This window comes from Pogona vitticeps, chromosome 2, assembly GCF_051106095.1.
Source record: "Pogona vitticeps strain Pit_001003342236 chromosome 2, PviZW2.1, whole genome shotgun sequence".
NCBI lineage: Eukaryota > Metazoa > Chordata > Lepidosauria > Squamata > Agamidae > Pogona > Pogona vitticeps.
In genome coordinates this window covers 222,389,227-222,408,929 of record NC_135784.1, presented here as the reverse complement: position 1 = coordinate 222,408,929, position 19,703 = coordinate 222,389,227, and the positions used below count along the sequence as shown (strand labels likewise).

The 19,703-nt window shown below is 42.1% G+C and overlaps 1 long non-coding RNA gene across 1 annotated transcript; it reads right to left on the bottom strand.

Moving 5' to 3' along the window:
• Nucleotides 1–6,018: 6,018 nt before the first annotated feature.
• LOC144586570 (uncharacterized) lies at nucleotides 6,019–18,069 on the bottom strand. Its single transcript, XR_013541458.1, has 2 exons — nucleotides 14,059–18,069; nucleotides 6,019–9,730 (listed from the first exon to the last, which is right to left on the bottom strand). It is a non-coding gene; the product is annotated as an uncharacterized LOC144586570 (long non-coding RNA).
• Between the last annotated feature and the right edge of the window lie 1,634 nt (nucleotides 18,070–19,703).

The window sequence follows — 19,703 nt, the reverse complement described above, 5'->3', positions numbered from 1 at the left end:
GGGGTCTCCTCTACATGCTGGCTGACAGACTCTTCTTCAAGTAACTGAAACCAGTTTTGTAGTTCCACCAGGGAAGAATGTTTTCTCCTTCTTTTGCCCCTAACTGTGATTCTTTTCCATGATGGTTCCTCCACTATGTTTGTAGCCTCTACAGTATTTTCCTCAACTGCACTGTTTTGGTTTTCTTCCATCAGCAGTTGCCCCCTCTGACAGCTGTTGCTGCTCAAGAGTTCTATCAATGTAGGCTTCACCTTCACTTGAGTGTGGCTACTCGCTCCTCCAGGTCTCTGACTTTCTCTTCTAACAGTGCCACCATTTTACACTTTTTACTCTCAGGAACAAAAACAAATATAGCACAAACTTGACAAGTAACCACAACTGAATTGTCTCCACCCTCCATAATCGCTTTTAGTTTTTTTACTTTCAACTCTTTGTTTATGATACATGCCCCTCTTGTTTTTTAGTTTAAATGTTGTACATATATTCAAAGGAACCAAAAAAGTTTGTTCAGTGCCTCCCCCATGGCCAACTCCCATGGCCAACTCCCTGTTTGCTCTCCTGTTCACAAGCTCTGGTTGTGAGCTTCCTGGGTCTGCCTTTAGCTTTATTTGCCAGCTGTGCCCTGCCTGGAGTCAGGAATCAAAAGGAACCTTCAAACACATGAGAGAGTTCTAACTCCTGTCCTCTGAAGATGCCGGACACAGAGACTGGTGAAACATTAGGAAGAAAAACCTCCAGGACATGGCCAAAGAGCCCAAAGAACCTACAACAACCATTGGATCCCAGCCATGAAAGCCTTCAGGAATACATTAAACCTTCAAACCTTCCTGAAAAATTGTAATTTTTAGTAATTCATCAATCTCCTGTTTTTGCATGTTTTAGTCATCTTTTTTGGGGTTTATTTTTAACCCTGTCATTTCATCAAATTCTTTTAATTCCAACATTAAAGCTTCTATTGATTCCTTAGGATTTTCAACTACTATGAGCAGGTCATCTGCAAAGGCCTGTACCATGAATATTTCTCCTCTGATTTTAAGTCCTTTAATTTTATCCAATATTCGTATCTGCTGCATTAGTGCTTCTATGACCATTAAAAAGAGTAATGGTGATAGTGGACAACCCTGTTGTGTTTCTTTATGTATTTCTGTTTCTTGTGTGTATCCTCCATTAATTCTTATCTTTGCCATTTGTTTGGAGTAGATAATCTTTATTATTTCAGTGAAATTCTGACCTGCTCCCATTTCTTCTAGTTGTGTTGTCAGGACGTTCCAGTTTACATTATCAAATGCTTTCTCTGCATCAATTAAGAGAATTGCCGCCTGTTTTGCTGGATGGTTTTCATAGTATTCCAAAAAGTCAATGAGATTTCTCACGTTAGATCTTAAATATCTCTGGCGGACAGCCCACACGTCACTCCTGTCAGCTCTAGTGCAGGAGCCTATGACAGGACAGGAGGGGCGGAGTCAAGAGAACTGTGTGTGACAGAGAGTCAGTGAGGAAAAAGATGGTGAAACGTTTAGATAGTTAGGGAGAAGACTGTGAAGTGTTTAGACAAGATATTATACAGTTGGTGTGTTAGAGAATATTAAAAAATTAAAAGGAATTAGATGTACATAGACTGACAGAATATATTGAGATCTTGATTAAAGTAAATGAATACGAGGAATCGTACATGTAATCAAATCCAAGTTTACTGAATATTTTGGGTATTTTTCCCTCTTGTCGTATTTCATTTATCATTTTTTTAAGGGGGTGGCCATCACGTCTTCAAATGTTTTAAAGTATTCTGGAGGTATCCCATCACTTCCTGGTGATTTCTTCAGTTCCTGTTTTTTAAAAGCCTCTGAAACTTCATTCATTGTAAATGTCTGGTTCAGAATATCTTGTTGTTTTGATAGCTTGATGTGGTTTTTTCTTTGGATATATTCTTTCTGCTTCATGCATGGCATGCATTTTTCTGTATATAATTTTGTATAGAACTTTTCCACTATTTCTCTGAGTTCTCTAGGTCCCGTGACAAGTTCTCCTTTTTGGTTTCTGAGACTTAGGATATAATTTTTGGTTCTTTCCTTTTTTAGCTTATATGCCAGCTGTCTTCCTACTTTATTGGTGTTTTCAAAATATATTTGTTTTGTATATTTTAATTTGTTTGCTAGGTCCTCAGTTATCAGGGTATTCAATTTATGTTGTATCATCTGTATCTCCTGTTTTAATTGTGTCGCTGTTGGATTTTGTTTCGATTGTGCCTCCTCTTTCTTAAGTTCTGCCTCTAGTGCTTTATATTTTTTATTTCTTTCCCTTCTCCTTGCTGCTTTAATTTTTATGGCCACACCTTGAAAGACTGTTTTGCTTGCTTCCCAAATAGTCTGTGTTGACATTCCCTGTGTTGCATTTCTTTGGAAGTACCCTTCCATCTCTTCCCTAATCGTCTTCACTACTTCCTTGTCTCTCAATATGTTGGTATTTAGTCTCCATTGTGCTGGCTTTTTAATAGGTCTGGACCTTCAGTGTAACTGTACAGTGGTCCGATATTGTCCTAGGTAAAATTTGTGTTTCTTATACTTTATCTATCCATGTTCTAGGGATCCAGCATGCATCAATTCTTGACCATGACTGGTGTAGTATATACATAACATAATTAGTTGTGTATGTAGTTATACCTTCATTAGTGGGAAGAAGAATAAAATTACAAGTAACATTTTATTTGTAACTATTTACCGCCCAGTGGTACAGAGAGTTGAGTGTAAAAAGATTCGGCAGTTCAGGAAGTAAAATGCAAAATGTATATATCTAAGAAGAAACTACTGTTATTATCTGGTTATAGCAATAAAACATGGACTCCTATTGATGTTACTTTTACATATATACTTCAAAGGAATGCTCATTACACAGTTCTGAGAGACCCCAAGAATACTAATATTGCTGTCCCTGAAAAACAGAATACTTTCCCGATCAACATTTGTCTTCGGTGGGCCTCGGTTACAACTTGTAAAACGGTGGCTGAAGCAAACCTTCTCCTTTGCTATATTACGAGCCAGTGTGAGCTCAAGAAGAGAATTCACTGCTCAAGGCCAAATAGCTTCAAAGCGAACAATCCTCCAGAGTCAGTGTGAAAGTGTTGAAACTGTCAATGTCAACTTACACCATGCATAGTGAGTGTAAAAACTTCAATAATGACATCATGGAGGAAAGGACAAAGGGCAGGCACTACACAGGAAAAGTGCCAATGCTCTTCAAATCTTTGAAACCTTCAAGGATTTATCTGGCCTAACACTTCTACACATACAGTCATTGGGGTCTTAAGGCTGTACTGATTAAGGATTTAGCTTATTCAAAGGCTTGCTCTGATAGGAAGGATGACAAGTTTTCAGCAGTTCTATTGGATTCCATTAGCTTACACTTTAAAAACACAGGAATTTGATATCTCCCTGGTGTTTTACCTGCCTTTTCCATCGATGCCATTACAGGCGTTTTCAACTTCGTATGAGGGTTGTTGGGTTTTTTTTTTTGTGGTGGTTGTTTTCGTTTCTGCTTTTTCTTTTCCATTCTCTCTTCTTCCCATCCCTCCCTCCCTCTTTCTTTTATATAACATTGGGGCAAAGTTGCAAACACTGGAGAGGCAGCACTTAGCCTTTCCAGTCTCTGAAGAGGGATCCCAGCAGAGTTAAATAAATTCCTCAGCCATCTCCTGTAGTTCTGCCCAAACTCACTCCCTTGCTTTCAGCCTTGTCAGGGCAGCCAAAGATACGGCTTTTATGAATCTATGTGGACATGGTTCAAAAAGGCAAAGTTCACCTAATCGCAACCAATGCTGGAAACAATTTTTGTTTTTTAAAAAGAACCCTACCATGGCCATATGTGCACGGAATGCGAGTTCATTAATTTGGAGAAAAATCCTGAAAAAGTATCAAATGTTTGAGGGGTGCTAAAATCCAGATTGAAGCCAGCTTCCCCTCACCCCCCCTCTCTCCCAGATATCTGGCAATGTATAGCCTTCTTGAGGAACAAGGTCTCTCTGCTTCTTCTTTTCTCCTTGTCCTTGAGGAAAACAGCCAGGTTGATTTTTCGAAGAGAGCAAATAAGAGCCATCTGAGTAATGAGAGCCAGAGGTTGCCCTGTGGGGAAATGTGATCTTGGTGCCAAGCCCCAGGGATCATCCTATTTTTAATGGGCTTTACGAGGCTTCCTTGGCAATGGCAGGGCTATTGAAACCAGGACAAGGAGACTCGTTCTGAGAGATGCCACTTTAGTCTCCCACAAAGCTGTCAATGGAGAATTGTTCAGAGGCATTGTGGAAAATTAAAATGGCAGCATCTGTGCTGTGTTGAGGCACTGGAGTCCCCCAGAACTGCCTTAGGACGCCACATTCTGTCACTGGGCCTGTGTTCAGCTCAGAGGTTTGAGGAGGTGGACTACAATTCCCAGAGTGTCCCAGTCCCCTTGTGAAATGGACATTTATACCAGCAGAAAAGAATCTCTGCATTATCTGTACTGCCAGTTCAGATTGGCTATTCACATATCCTTTCGCCAGCAAAGATATTCTACCGAAATCTGCATATAGTATGCTACTCAAGATAGTACTGTAACCAGTGTGGACATATTAATCTCGTGTGATTTTGGAAGTTAAGCAGGGCCAGGCCTGATTAATACTTGGATGGTAGCAGGGATCTCCAGGTGAAATTATACAAGAATACTGCCTGAAATTCTACGAAGCTGCTGCCTGTTGACAAAATTGGGCCAAATGGACCAATGATGTGACTTACTGCGAGGTAGCTTCCTATGTTTGAAAGTACTCTTAATTCTGGTATGCCTATGCACATTAGAATAAAGTACTTGACTATTAAAAAGATGGCTGGAGGGTATTACTACTTTTTGAGAGGGTAGATTTAAATTCTTGAGTTCTATAGCTAGAGATGGGCATGAACCGAACTACGAACCAGAGAAACCAATAAATCAAATTGGTCCATTGTTTGGTTTGTGAGCCTGTTTAGGAATCCTGTTTTCTGAAGCATAACAAAGTGCCGCCACCCCCCTCCCCCCCGTGTTTCATTTTGCTTTGCAGAACAGATACCCACCTGACCTCTTCCCACTGCCCCAGTTGCCTCCCTTCTTGATCCTGCCTCTGCCACCTCCATTGATTCTGCCATTGTCAGAGACAGCAGGCTGGCTTCCCTTCCAGGAACTGGGTCTGCTGCCTCTGCGCATGCACCCACAGCTCAGCTGTGATCATGGTGATCAACTGGAGGTCAGCCACATGTTCAGAGGCAATGCAGAGGCTCCTTGCAGGGAAACTGGTCACTGCCTTCTATGCATGTGCCCACCTCCCATGGTGATCGGCTGGGGGCTGGGCACTTGTGTAGAAGATAGTGTCTGGCGCCTGGAAGGGAAGCTGTGCTGCAGTAGCATGTTGGCAATGAGGCAATGATGATGATAGTGGCACACCTCCGGCAGGGCAGCAGGGTGACAGCAGCATGACAGGAACAGGTAGTCCCTCCCCCCCCGGCATGAACCAAAAACTGAACTATAAACTGGTTTAGTTTTCCAGTTGGTTAATCACAAACCATCATTTTTCTGATTCATGCCCATCTCTGTTAGTCATCCTTCTATTGATAATAACAACTCATCCAATATTTTACACATCATAGGGACCAGTATAATGGTTATTTCTGTTAAATTATTTTACGGTGCAATCCTATACATATTTATTCGGCAATAAGGCTTGTTGCATTCAGTGGGACTTATTCTCATATACTCTCATATACCCTCATATCTATCTCCTCAGAAATCTATCTGTGGGACAGGAAGCAACAGTTAGAACTAGATATGGAACCATTGATTGGTTCAAAATTGGGAAAGGAGTACGACAAGGCTGTATATTGTCTCCCTGCTTATTTAACTTCTATGCAGAATACATCATGCGAAAGGCAGGACTGGAGGAATCCCAAACCGGAATTAAGATTGCTGGAAGAAATATCAACAACCTCAGATATGCAGATGATACCACTCTGATGGCAGAAAATGAGGAGGAATTAAAGAACCTCTTAATGAGGGTGAAAGAGGAGGGTGGAGAGTGGGAAAATGGTCTGAAGCTCAACATCAAAAAACTAAGATCATGGCCACTGATCCCATCACCTCCTGGCAAATAGAAGGGGAAGTTATGGAGGCAGTGAAAGATTTTACTTTCTTGGGCTCCAAACCTACACAGCATCTTCAAAAACAGAGACATCACCTTGCCGACAAATTTCTGCATAGTGAAAGCTATGGTTTTTCCAGTAGTGATGTATGGAAGTGAGAGCTAGACCATAAGGAAGGCTGACCACCAAAGAATTGATGCTTTTGAACTGTGGTGCTGGAGGAGACTCTTGAGAGTCCCCTAGACTGCAAAGAGAACGAACCTATCTATTTTGAAAGAAATCAACCCTGAGTGCTCACTGGAAGGACAGATCCTGAAGCTGAGGCTCCAGTACTTTGGCCATCTGATGAGAAGAGAAGACTCCCTGGAAAAGACCCTGATGTTGGGAAAGTGTGAAGGCAAGAAGAGAAGGAGACGACAGAAGATGGTTGGACAGTGTCATTGAAGCTACCAATATGAATTTGACCAAAGTCCGGGAAGCAGTGGAAGACAGGAGGGCCTGGCATACTCTGGTCCATGGGGTCAGACACAATTTAGCAACTGAACAAAAAACAAAAAACAACTCTCATATAAATGCATATAGGTTTGCAGCTGTAACTTTTTCTACCACAATTCTATGCATGTGGATTTGAAAATTAATTCTGCTGCACTCCCTGTAGCATCACACACAGGTTGTTACCCTAAATATATTTCTACACAACTAGTCTAACTGAACTTAGTGGACTTACTTTTGAATGAAACAACACAGAGTGGCATAGCATCAGGTTTATGTCATTGGATTTGTTTTTAGATGAATTGGATACAGCATCATCCTCTGGGCATAGAAATGATATGGAGGATGAATTTTATTTTCTTTTTACCAAAATCACGCTAAAAAAAGAGCTTATGCCTTCCCATGAAAGAATTGGTGCTACTTTAAAAGAAATGAAATGGTGGAAACCTGCAGGTTTATTGTAATCTTGGGAGGAGATGAAATTGAACAAAGTCGAGAAAAACTGCACATCTCCTTAAAGCAGGTCTTGACTGTGCTAATGCTGCTGTTTTCACTGCAAGGACAACATCACATTGCTGACCACTGAAACATTTATGAAGCACATTCCACTCAGGGAGCTGCTTCTTAATACATGTTTTCTCATAGGCCAGCTTATTTTCACATCAAACATGAACATGCACATAGCTTGGCAATTCCAGAAGAGGTCTGCAACTTTGCTGTCATGCTTAGTTCTCATTGGAGTGTTATAAGGCAGACTAGCTTCCATTTTGACTCTCTTAGCATCAACTCTTTCCCTCCACAACATCACAAAATCTAGTGCAACAAATACAAATAATATTATAATTGCCTTTTCGGCCCAGCCCATCTGGCAGAGTGGGATAGCCATGCTCAGGCAGCAGAAATGGAGAAGACAGCCAACTATTAGTGTGTGTGTGTGTGTGTGTGTGTGTGTGTGTGTGTGCATATGTGTGTGCATGCACATACGCATATACATCTATCCATATCATATTAGAATTTTGCTAGTTTTGTATTTCCATGGACGGTTGTCACTAGCAATTTTTACATATGGAATCTTCAGATTTTTTTTGAACTAGAATCCCATCATTCTCCATTCTGGGAGTTCCACCTGACAGACCCACAGCTGCAGACACCATCATGTAGTTTATCTCCTGAAAAGGCTTTGAGGTTTAGCATAGACCTAGCTCCACCCTAGCTTCCTGTGCAGAAAGGAAGCTGCTCCACTTCTACTAACCAGGTCTGACTTTGCTGAACCTCTGAAATCAGATGAGATTAGGCATGCTCACAGTGGCATAGCAGTATAAAAAAATTAAGTGTATTTAAGACACATCTCCGATGTACATATTGTGACAAATACTAGTTCACACAGGAAAGTGGCAAGTCAATTATAAGCATGTGAAATTTTGTCTCTCAAAATAACAAGTACCTCAGCACAGAGCATACCATAAATAAGTTGGTGATGTTGATTGGCGATGTACCTTCTCCAAGGACACATGCTCTAGCAGGAATATTGGGCATTCTTTGTGTCTATTTCAGTAGAAAAGACACAAATAAGTCAGGTCAAACACCCACACTCCTAACTGTAGAGAAATGGAAAGAGACATTTTCGGGGGGGCCCTGGAGACAAGCCACATTCCATTCTGTGCCCACATGAGACTTCTTACCTTTTGCATTAGCTTTTACAACCCTAAATGCTTCTCTGCCTACCCCCCTGCAGCACACAGAGCAGGATGCAAGAGTATTTCCACAAGACCAGTCTCATGACTGTAAGTAATCAGAGGGCTGCACATTGTGTAACATCATTGCTGGAAAGGCTGCTAGTACTAATCAGAAGTGATGGCTGCTCCCATTTAGAGGCATCAAGGAAGCAAAGTATTGAGACTAGGACTTTTCCATTCCAGCAGCCCTTCTCCAGGGAGCACTTGGGAGATAGGGAAGAGGAAGCCTTCGGATCTTAATGCTTTTGTGTCTTTTTTCAGGCAATCGCTCAGTACAATAACTGTGAGCAGGGAGTGCCATTTTCCTATAAATCATATCAGCACCTGATCAAATGAGGAAATGGGCATGGAGGGGAAAGACGGTGTTTATCCCAGTGTATAGCTAGCTGCATTGCATTAAAAAAACATAAAATGAGAGATTTATTCCCAAAAACAAATTTTAGGTTAATCCACCTTATTCTGCTTCCAAATTTTAATCACTGTGAGGTTCTGATTGTTGCAAATCCAGGTGAAGACTCTGTATGCCTTTTTGTTGATAAATACAACATGTTTTTCCCAACAGTGTGATTTCTGAAGTCATCCTCCTATCTGGTTTTGTAGGTGGTTTCAGTAAACATTTGACAGGTAACCCTGGGCACTATTTGCATGCTGTGTCTGCCCCTCCCCCCAGTACCTCAAATACACATTGGCCTTTTCTGAATAATCAGTACCTGCATTTGCCCTTCCTGACTAAATGCAGTAAATGCAAAACCACTCCAAGGTATTAAAGGAGCCTGTCGCGAAATACTCTAAACTGTACTGCACATCCACAGGTTGAACCATTATTGTTTGTTATAAAATTTGATCTAATTTCTGCAGGAGATGAGTAAGTCAAACAGGAGGCAGAAAAATTCTAATGGCTTATTTGTGAATGGGTAGCAGAAATCGCAGCACAAATGCTAAGATGAATCTTGTCTGAGGAAGTTGCAGGTGTTTTTATTCATACTGAAGACAGGATCTGTTTTTCCAGCATACAATAACCAAAACTCCCCTCTGGACTCCACCTCTAGACATAAAATTGCACAGTACAGAAAGGTGTATGGTGTAATCTGTTTCTAAAGTTTAATTTTGCCTGTCAGGGACATGTCATAGATCACTACCTCCAAAAATGTTTTTTTCCCCATTGATTTCCACCAACCCACCACAGCTAGAAGTGACCAAATGTGCACTTCTTGTTTGAGGGGGAAATTACAAAAGCTGCTTTTCATACAGAAATTCTAAAACAAAAATATGCCTTCTGCTTTAGAAGAGAATCATTCTTCCACAAGGCTTCCAGGAGTGGTGGTTCTTCATTTTTCGGCATTTTTTTCCAATGAAGGAAGAGGGAATCTGAAAAAACAACAGCCTGAGGGTCACATGGCAGAAGAAAACTGCCATGTTGAATTAGTCTTCTGAAGCAGCCATGTCTTCTATAGACTCAGTACATGAAAACCTATTGTGCAATTATTCAGACAGTATAACTTTCAGAAGCAAATTGCTGAAAGTTGAGAAATCTGCAGAGATATTATTAGTTGCATATTAAGTCACGTGACTCGGCATGCAAAAAGTAATGCCTACATACATTTCTTAACATATGGGAATTTTTGTCTAAAATATATGCCATTTGTGTAACTATGCAACAGGATTTCAGTCAGTATATTTACAGTGCACAATTATAGCAGTTTGATACTACTTAAACTGCCAGGGCTCTATCATATGGGATCCCGGGGTTTGTAATGGTGAAGACACAGAACTCTTTGACCAAAAAAAATACCTCATTTGACATTAACTCACAAGACTTATTAAGAGCCGCCAACAGATCTTGTTCACCTCTGTTCTGGAATCTCCCCTTGGTAGTAGGTAGGCCACCGATTTACATCTCCATATTGCACAACCCCGAAATTAGAAGGGCGATTTCTTTGGCCTGCTGTAATTCAATCCCTTCGGCGGTGCTAACGGGCCAATTTAACAATATTCCTTTCAACAACAGATTTTGTCCTTGCGTGCTGAATGTTGTAGAGACGTTACCCCACATCCTTTTCCATTGCCCATTCCACTCGGCCACAAGGGATAAATTTTTTGCCTCTCTACCACAACGAAAGCCCTGGCTCACCGATAAAGCCTATCTTAGTTCTATTCTACAGCGGACAGATGAGAATTCTCTGAATGCTTTTGGTAAATTTCTGTTGGACATAATCAAAACTAACTCAGCTCGTGAATCCAACCTGAAGTCTTAGTCTTTTAGGAGTCGTTTCCACAAGCTGCTTTTTGCACTTTTGTATGTTTGAATGTGTGTATTATGCCAATAAAGGTATTTAAGTAAGTAAATACCTCATGGAACTACAAATTTAGTGATTCCATAGGAGGGAGCCATGGCAATTAAAGTGATATCAAACTGCTACAGTATGTAGAATAGACATCTACAGTATAAGTCATCTTTGTAGAAAGACACAGGTGCACTATGTATGAGGAGAGAACAACAACATCAATACACCCAAGCTGATGCACTTTCCCACTCCTGCTGATGGGATGGGACGAGTCCATAAGTCATGAAATTGTTCCCCCCAAAATTTCACAACAACATACATTGGCTGTGTGATTATGAACTTTCCAAAAACTGTGCACTTTCTAAGATTACCTTGAACTCCATATAATTCTATTCACCACAGCATTGCCTTTGCTGTTATTGTTGTTGTCGTCGTCATCTTGGCTAGGTGAATATCGCCACCATAGCACACAAGAGATCTGCATTGTTCAGATTTAGGCAAGGTCAGATAAAATGGTTTCATTCCTCACCACTTTTGTTCCAGCCACCCGCCAAGGAAAGAATTCATGTTGTGCTTGTCCTCCTCCACCCCCGCCCCAGCTCCACTGTAACCTTTGTTGCACAAATGAGGCTTTTCTACTCTCCAGTCATGCCCTCCATGAAAGACAGCAGTAGTCTCTATAAGCTGTAATTGGACTGAGTGGCTGACTGATTCCTGTTCTTTTCCATTTTTACAGCCTTGGGAACCTTGGGGGGAGATTGAGTGGGGATGGGAGAGAAAAGGTGGAACAGCCAGCCACTAAAAACAAAAACAAAAACAGAATATTTCAAAGGTTAAGGAGTACAGCATACAACTTCTGTCTGTTATGGACGACTGGGCTTTGAAATCCGGATGTCTTGTTTTCAATATCTCTTTACAATGATTGTCACAAGGATGACAATAGATGAGAAAGCTCAGGCCATCCTCATTAAAGACTTCACCCCCTGGGGTTTGGTTTTGTTTCTCTACAGTATGAGCAGAAAAGACTTTTGCCTAGCATGATACAAGCAATACACATTTTCCCTGTATAATCATTTACCAGATAATCATGCTATTGACTAATAGGTGGGGTGATGCTCAGATTAGAAAACAATGGAACACCAGTATTAATACTCCCAAGCTGCTCAACCAAAAAGAACTTCTTGCACAGAGAGGACCACTTTATGGATCAGTTTGACACTGTTGAAATCTTCCTGGTGGAAATCTTCCCTCTCCCTACGTAGAACCCCATGCAAAGTTATCTGTTAAAAGATGGCTCTCATGCATTCCTTGAGATTTATGTTATACATTACAGAGAACACTGGCAGAAGTTGTGTAGGTGATAAAAGCATCTGATTGTCAGAGCAGGAACTTTTCAAACCTCCCATTGTTTACAAATTAGCGTGTTTTGCCTCATGATTAGTCTTCTGGATAAAAGTAGAGTCTTCATTTGGAAGTCTTTATTTTTCCAGTTTGCCAGAATCTTGGAAGGTCTGCTAAACCAAACAGTTTTGCTAGCAGTGCTTCTTCCTGAATCATATATTTCCATATCCTCATGAGCTTAAACTGGTCTAAAATGTTTTATAGAGGACGCAGCTCCCAACACTCCAGATATCATAGTATCAGAGCAATTTTCACATACACAGGTGACAGTGCCAGAAGTTTGGGCTGAATATTAGAATCCAGCAGCACGAATTTTAAAGTAGCAGACTAATGGCATAGAAAGAGAATTCTGCCTGAACTACAGAGGCATTTTGATAACAGCAGATTACTTTAAATATTGCTTGCCTTCCCCTCCACACATACATAAGCCTTATGCTTTCTAAATTAATTAACACAGGACATGATTCAACAGAGCTTTAAAATGAATGTCATTTGCACAATGCAATTAAATTGTGAGACAACTATTGTAGCAATCACCCTGCTAAGGCTCATGTAGGAGGTTATTTGCATGCACCAATGGGAGCTGTTGGGAGGTGGAGCCAGAGAAACTAGAAGGGAGGGGTGAGGCAGAGGAGTTGAGTCACTTAGTCTGTGGGAGTTAGAGAGAGTGGTAGAGTGAGGAGTTAAGGGAGGCTGTTGAGAGAGTGCAACTATATAGAGAGTTAAGAGTGAAACAAGTTATTACAAACCTACTGAATACTAAAGTCTTTAAAGAACCTGTTTAAGTGAACTATATCCAATAAACCTGTTTTTGTTAAACGTTTCACTTAGCATGGACCTCAATCTTTCTAATTGAACATTGTTGACAGAGATCAATTGGTGGCAGCATAAAAGAGCGAACATGTTGTGGGCCTCAGGCTAGTTAAATAATCTGGGGACAAGCAGGGGCATGTCACAACTATATGTAGAGGGCCTTCTTTGTTGCTGCTCCCAGACTTTGGAAGTCCCTCCCACAGAAGGTCAGGCTGGCCCCATCTCTGCTGTCCTTCCGCAAGCAGGTGAAGACCTTTCTCTTCAGGCAAGCTTTCCTTTCCTGACTGCATGGAGTTCTTAAAGGGATTGTTGTCCCTATTGCTTTGAATGTGGTTTTTTTTGGGGGGGGGGTCTGCTTCTGTTTAGCCATATTTTAGTGTGATATTTGTTTGATATCGCATTTTAATGGTGTAAGCTGAATCATCATCATCATCTTTTGTCACAGAAGCTTCACTTCAAATGAGATGCTAACAATATCACCCAGTTTGACCTTCGGTGGTTGAATGGGAACAATGATGGACATTGCAGAACTTGCAATAAAAATAAGCAACAGGAGCAGGAAAGATAACTGATAACCAGTTTTTTTAAAAAATCACTCTAATGCTTAACCTCATTTCTTCTAAGCATCTGAAACACTTGTAAATCCCCTTCCTTGCATACATACAGATTTTCAAGGGAGATGAATGACCTGGTGAAAGAGAGCCTTTTCAGACTGACTTGTCTTAAAACAAGAGGATAAGCACAAGAAACCCCAGCAGCCCAAAGTAGCTTCACTTCACAGAGAGAGCTGATCTATCAAGGCACTGACTGACAGATTGAATCTGATCCTCAAAAGCAATGGTCTGAATGATGTGGCAGCCTTTAACATGCCACTTATTTAACTTACTGATGCCGCTTCCATTGCTTGTGCAGCATGGGTCATATTTGCATGATTTACTGGGCAATGTGGAGTGCTTGATTCAATAGTGAAGCCTTTGACTCAATAGGCGATGTGTTTAATGCCATCTAATTCAAAGGTGACATTTTTTATTCACTGGCTGATGTACCTGATTTAGAAGTTGATGGATCTAGCTCCCTGTGAATGAGTCCAATTCCCCCATGCAAGGTATTTACTTCTGTTGTGATGTATGGGGTTTAATAATATAATGCATGTTTCTTGCCTATAGCTTATGTATTGGTGTCAATTTATATGCTGACCTTTCATAACCTGGAGTGAACCAACTCCTTCCAGCTGCATTTCAGGTGAAGTTCACTAGCAATCCGAACTGGTAAAGCAGTAAAACAAAAGAGACCAAATGAGGTGATAAAAGGCAGACTTCCCTGGTGAAATATTTTCATCAAATGTGATGTGTGGATACAAATGTCCTGTCACCACAGTTATTGCTACCTCTGTACATGGAAGGAATATCCCAAATCCATTTACGTTCTGAATCCTCTCCAGGATTCTATGCATCAGTACTTATTTCCCCAGAGTGGTGTCAACTTACCAAATGTTGCACTGTGGTTCTGAAAAAGAAAAAAAAGCACCTCATTTTGTTTTCAGTATTTTCCATTTTCTTTTAACTACTGTATAAGCAAGTATTTAGGACCAAACTATTCACAAAAAGTATTTTCAGGTTCAGGTAGACAATTCATGGGGAAATGTTGGTTCAGTCACGCCAGTGATCTGTATGAAAGGAACGTTCCTTCCCAAATCCTGACAGGATGGTCCTATGGACCTTAAATATAAATGTATGGCCATGAGTGCTGCCACCTGCTCCCAGAATGGGGGTGGGGTGATCTCTCCCCCATGTGGACATCTATGGGTGCCAAACCAGAAAGCTTTATTTATTTATTTAAAATATTTTTACCGTCTTTCTGCTTTAAAAGGACCCAAAGTGGCTTACCTTATTAAAAGACAATATTTAAACGTAAAAACAGTGAGTATACAATAACTAAAAAGGATCAGACAATTTCCACACTAAAAAAGGTAAACAAAAGCATCTCCGAAAACACATTCAAAGCAGTAAAACACAACAATTCATTTAAGAACCCACTCAGGCAGGCAGTCATTAAGCAAAAGCTTGTCTGAAAAGAAAGGTCCTTGTCTGCTTGTAGAAGGACAGCAGCGCGGAAGCCAGTCTGGTGTCCTGTGGGGGGAGTTCCAAAGTCTAGGAGCAGCCACAGAGAAGGCCCTGTCCCATGTCCCCATCGAACACCCCTGTGAAGATGGCAAGACCAAGAGAAAAGTCTCTCCTGATGATCTTAACACCTGACCAGTGAGTCCAAACTGCACCAGTTAGATTGCTGCCTGGGGATGATTAGAGGGATCACAGAACCCCCTGTTACAGCAGCCCAATTTAAAGTGTTGTTTTTAACTCATAAAGCTCTAAGTGGCCTGGTTCCAAGTTATCTCAAAGACTGTATGCTTCATGAAGTATAGTAAGTGGACCGGGCTGGTTCGGGAATCAACCGCCAGGACACCTGTTCTGGCACGCTTTGTATGGATACGAATACAAAGCACACATCTCTAGTTAAGATCATCAGGAGAGATTTTTCTCTCAGTCCAGCCACCTTCATAGGTTTGTCAGATGGGGGGACACAGAAGAGAGCTTTCCCAGGCTCTGGAACTCCCTCCCACAGGAGGCCCAACTGGCCCCATCTTTGCTATCCTTCCACATACAGGCAAAGATTTCTCTTCAGGAAGCCTTCCCTTAGTAACCAGCTACCTGTATGTGATTTTTAGAGGGATTGTTATGCATTACTGCTTTGACTGGGTTTTTAGCACAACTTGTGTTTTCCATTTTTCTGTTTCCCATTTGCCAGAGGGGCATTTATTTTCCCCCTTTTTAATACCTGTGTACCTATTGTACTTAGCTTTAATATTGCCTTTTAATGTTGTAATTTGCCTCTTTATACTCATTGTTTTCAGTTTAAATTTTGTCTTTAAATGCTGAAAGCTGCCTTGGGTCCTTTTTAAGGAGAAAGGCATGGTAAAAATACAATCAATCAATCAATCAATATGCAATCCTTGATATATATTGGTTAAGGCAACCTCAACTTTATTAGGGTATAAGCAGGAATTAAAGACCTGTTTCTTTCACCAATAGCCCCTTCTTCTGATCTTTGGGAGAACAAATTCCCTGTGCTGGCTCCCAGGTGTACACAGTCTCTTCCTCGGCCTCAGTTCCCTTCACTGTGGATGGATGGAACAGGAACGATGGAGCTGTCCACTGTCCTTGCACCAGTCTGTGCCCCCTGACCCCTTTCAGAGTGGGCTGGCAACATCTCCCAGACCTTCACCTGTGTTCTGAGATGACCCCACCTGCAGACTTCATGGGTGTTCTCGTGGGTGCTGGTGCTGTCAACTTCAGCATCTCTTCCACATAGGGATCAGAGTCTGGGCAGGTGGCGGCAATAGTGGATGGACTTGCTGGCTGTAGTCTGGGTGTTGCCACCAAGGCCTTTGCTGTTTTTGGACTGTGCAGGCCCTCACTATCCCCTTAGGGATTCACAGTTCTACTAGGAAACCAGTCCTTAAGATTTCAAAGAGGTCCTCTGCCAGGTAGGTGGGCACAAGCTCTTCCCCAGCATTAGCACAGCATTTCCTGTATCTCCTGCCTCTGTTTCCCAGCCTCCTGCTCTTCCACTCTTTCTACCTCTACTAGGCCTCTCTCTTCATAACCTCTACCTTCTCACACAACCCATCTATCTTGCCAGACCCAGGTGCTGTTCCTTATCCCCTGCAGCTGCCTCTTCTTCCTGGGTGGGCCAACCGATCCCAGAGCCTGAGGTCTGCTGGTTTCCACATCTAGCAGGCCTTCCAGGGGGTACTGGGTGAGATCTGGTAGCCTACCTGGAGTGCCAGCTGCAGCGACCCCTTCACAATGGTCCTCAACCTGTATTCAGCAAAGTGCAGTCACTTTTTGGTCAGGGATAAATCATATTCTGTAAATGTCCTCAGACAGGAGGTAAAAGTTCATCTTCCTCATATTCTTTACAAGTACAACAATCACCCACCACTTAGGAAACCAGTTCATCAGGAATGGGACTAAGCTTCCTGAGAGGCTAGTTGTCTAATGGATGTAATCCATTCTTGCTGCTATTATTGCTAGGGATGGGATTTTCAGAATTAAAGGATTTCCAGTCCCATAACTTGGTAGGATCCTCCCCAGGCCAAATTATGATGCTGGGAGCCCTCAAATGTGCAGAAGGTAGACCAGCCCCCTCACCACCATGTCATTCTCATGCTTCTTTGAACCATTAGAAAAGTGTACCCCTGCATTGTAGGAGTCATAAGGGTTCTCTGCGACTCCCATAGGTGCATGGAAGAAAGGTTTCCAGTGGAGGCTGCCTCCATATAGAGTGTATAGAGATAGTTTCTGTCAGAACTCCCTCACTCCCCATTGCACATCACAAGGAATCTTCACAACTCCCACACTGCAGTGGGATATTTTTCTAACTGCTTGAAGAAACAATGTGGAAACAGCATGGAATTGTGACTCTGAGGCCTCTGAGTCCCATGATTTGGCCTGGGAGGGGCAGGGGGGAGTCCTGCTGAATTATGGGTTTGGGAGTCCTTTCATTCCAAAAATCCCAATGCCTAGTCACTGCTACTCTTGCTTCTACAGTGCTGCAACTACTGCTTCTACTGGTTCATACTGGGGGATGCTAACTCACATATGTGATGTTCTTCCAGTATGAAACATTTTCCAGAATGAAGTCTATGAAACATGTAGCACCACCCAGTTCAGTATTTTAGGGCCTGACTGTTTTGAAATCTTCTCTCTAGTTATAAGTACACCCAGAGCATGGAAATAACTAGTTATAAATGACCCCAGAACCTCTAACTAGATACATTTGGAGTAGCAAGAAAGATAATGCATCATATGCAAATTTATTAAAATCAGCCAGCAAAGGCAGTATTTCTAATGAGAGGCCACAAATGCAGTGAGCTACAGAAAGGTTTTTCAACAGCTATGAAACTGAAAATAAACTGGATAATTTCAAGTCATCCTTAAAATATTGGCTCTGATTAAGTTCTGCTACTTACTTTTCAAGATCTGGAGAAGCTTTCTTTTTAGCATGACTACTTTCTATGTCTAACCACTTCCTTGTCCACCTTACCTTATCCACATTCCCATATTTTCCAATTTAAGTAGTAATTTCCCATGTGGTACTGTATCAAATACTTTGCTGAAAACCTAATAGACTAGATTGACTAAATATATTTCCCATCTCTGTAAACCAGTTCATATGCTCAAAAGAGAGAGAGAGAGAGAGAGAGAGAGAGAGAGAGAGATTGGATTAAACTAGCAAAACATATTTCCAGTAAGCCTGTGTCATTGTATTTACAACTTGTTAGCTGGTTTTCTTCAGTGTTTTTCATTTTTCTTACAGTGTAGTCTGACACAACATGAATTTGACCCAACTTCTGGAGGCAGTGGAAGACAGGAGGGCCTGGCATGCTCTGGTCCATGGGGTCACGAAGAGTCGGACATGACTTAATGACTAAACAACAACAACAACAACAAGTCTGACACCTCTGTTCAGAAGTAAACAACTCATTGAGTTCAATGGGAAGTTTCTAAGATAAGTAACTGAAGATACATCATTGCCCAAACCTTCTGACTCAGCTTTGAGATTTTCATTAAGTCCCTTTTGGATCTGTTGCCTTCTCAGGCCTGGCTGGAGCCAAAAGAGGACTTTCTTTGCTTTCAGGGTCTGGACATCCATTATTGGACTGATTCTGTCCATCCTGCTTTTTTGCCAATAAGCAAGGACCATGTCTTTTCTTCAGGCCTCCTTTCGACAACCAGGCCATGCTTGCTGTGGAAGGAGCTTTTAGCTTTATATAACATTGGAGATGTAATGTAGAATTTCTCTATAACCCTGCACGTTAGCAATCTGGTCTTATTTCCTTTGCCCCTTCGAAATCCAGCTTGTACTTCTGGGAGCTCTCGGTCCACATAGTGCTGAAGCCTGCCTTGGAGGACTTAGAGCATAACCTTGCTAGCTTGTGAAATGAGTGCAATGTACAGTAGTTGGAGCATTCTTTGGCACTGCCCTTCTTTGGGATTCGGATATAGGCTGATCTACAGTGGAGTCTCGACTTACGAATGGCTCCACTTATGTACTTTTCGACGTACGTACTTCTCCGGCCGCAAAGTTTTACTTCGACTTACGGCCAGAGATTCGACCTACGGACCAGAAGATGGAGGCGGGGAAAGCGCCAAATTCAAATTTCTTGCTTTCCCTGCCTCCCCCTTCCAGTCTGTAGGCCGTGAATCCACCTGCGGATGCCTTCCAGGTCTTTTCGGCTGCCATGGGAGGCATCTTGGAGGTCCCCCACTGCCGTTGCCGCTGCTGGGAGACACGACGTGCTGGGCAATCCCAGCCATGCACAGACTCGCAGGAGCCCAAGCATGGCTGAGATCGCCCGGCGCGACTCAGCTCCCAGCAGCGGCAGCAGGGGACCTCCAGATGCCTTCCCCGCCAATGCAAGCTTTCCCGGGCAGTAGACCATGTCTACCGGGGGAAGCCATGCCCTGGTAGGCCCAATTCTCTCTGGGAAAGCCTGCGTTGGTGGGGTTAGGGGAGCTCCGAGAAGCCTCTGGCAGTGGCGCTGAAGCCCTTGGAGTCCTCCAATAGCGGTGATGGTGGCGATGGGGGACCCTTGAAGGCTTCGAAAAGGTGCGTTTAAATTTTTTTACATTTATTTTAATTTTGTGTGTGCTTGGGGGGTGTTTATTGGGCAGGTTACGAATTAATTGATTTCCAATGCATTCCTATGGGGAATGCATTTTCGACCTGCGGACTTTTTTTACCTACGGACCCCGTTCCAATACGGATTAATTCCGTAG